The sequence below is a fragment of the Suricata suricatta genome, chromosome 13 (assembly GCF_006229205.1).
Source record: "Suricata suricatta isolate VVHF042 chromosome 13, meerkat_22Aug2017_6uvM2_HiC, whole genome shotgun sequence".
Taxonomy (NCBI): domain Eukaryota; kingdom Metazoa; phylum Chordata; class Mammalia; order Carnivora; family Herpestidae; genus Suricata; species Suricata suricatta.
Genome location: NC_043712.1, coordinates 10,467,912 through 10,469,556, shown reverse-complemented (window position 1 = coordinate 10,469,556; position 1,645 = coordinate 10,467,912).

The following is a 1,645-nucleotide window of genomic DNA, read 5'->3' as shown; positions in this document are numbered from 1 at the left end:
AGCAGAGGATGGGCCTGTGGTCTTTACAAACCTCAGTAATGCCCAATGTATGTTGCAGTGGGAAAGTTCTTAATAGGAGGAGATGGAGAAAGAAAAGAGGGAGTGATGAAAGTTTGGTTAGTGCCTACTATGTTCCAGTTACTTAAAATCAATGACCTCTTTTGTTCATTACATCTGTGAGGAGGGTGCCTTCTTGGTCCACGGAGGAAAGATCAGAAAAAGGCTAAAGGAAGTTAAGTCACTTGCCTAAGGTTACACTGCATGTAAATGGAAGAACTGGGATTCGAACCTATTCCTTTTCTAGTCCCTAAAATCATGCTCCCCATCCACTCTTCCAGGCTGTGGAGGGACAGAGAAGTGCTGGAATGAGCCACAAGCTCCCATAAAGTGGGCCCTAGCTTGCTTGGAGCGAGGCTTTGCCGGCTGGCCCTCCTGCCCCGGAGTCTTACAGCTCAGGCTCGCTCTTGCTTCTCTGGCTCAGCCGGGTCCTCAGGAGGCCCGCGCGGCCGCCCGCGACGCGCAGCGCGGAGCCTGGGCGGAAGGCCGAGCTCCGCGGGAAGCAGCTGAAGGCTCCCGCAGCTCTGCCCCAGGCTTGCCTTCCCAAGCCTCCCCAGCCGGTGCCCGAGGCGGCGGCTCTGGGCCGAGGGGAGACCGGAGTGAGAGCTCCTCAAGCATCCTCTGGCTGCGCCTTCTTAGGATAGAGACGACAGGGAGAGAGGGTTTAATTTTCCATCCCGAAGAAATCGCAGGAAACTGTTCGTAGCTTGAAAACTCCAAACCCCGCGCTCTCCCTCCTCCCTCCCTTCCTCCCGCCCCCTCCCTCCAGCCTTGCCCACCAGCTCCCACCATCTCGTTGCTCCTCTCCTCCTCCTGCTTCTCCCCTCCCTCTCGGGTCTCCCGCCTTCCCGGAGCACGCGCTACCAGGGCCCGGGGTGCTGGGCGGCCAATGGCGCGGCGGCAGGACGTGATGTAAGGCGCGGCTGTAGAAAAGGCGCGGACGCTTGGCTGGCGCGGACTGCAGAGCCGGGGCTGGGCTCGGCGCGCTCTTGGAGAGCATTGCGCGCGGCTGGGCCCGCGGCCGGCGGCTCCTCCTCCCACTCTGCTCCTCCTCCTTTTTCTCCTCCTCCTCCTCCTCCTCCTCCTCCTCCTCCTCCTCCTCCTCCTCCTCCACCAGCACCACCAGCACCACCTCCTCCTCCTGCTCTTCCTCCTCCTCCTCTTCAATTCTCTTGGTGTCTCGGCTCCGCTCGTTGGCTTCGGAAAAACCCATACTACAGTCGCCGACCCAGCGTCTAAGCGGGTCGCCTAGGGCTGGGGGCGCACCCCGGGGAGGGGAGAGGTCCAGGCAGCTGGGCCGCCGCGGGCACCCAGCAGTTCCCGAGTGAGCCCCGACTGCAGCCGTCGCCGCCTCGGGCAGAGTTTGCGCTCCTGCTTTGCGCCCGGGGCGCTGAAGCCGGGCGGGCGATGCCCGCGGCGTGAAAGCGCCCTCGGCGGGCGCCGACCTCTGCCCTCGGCTTCCCCCTTCCCGCCCCCCTCCACCCGCCTGTGCCCTTGTGACCCAGGCTTTGGCGCCGCCGCCCAGGCGCCCCGCGATGTAGCTGCCCCTGCGCCTCGGCGGGAGGCGTCCTGGCCCGCGGGCGCCCGG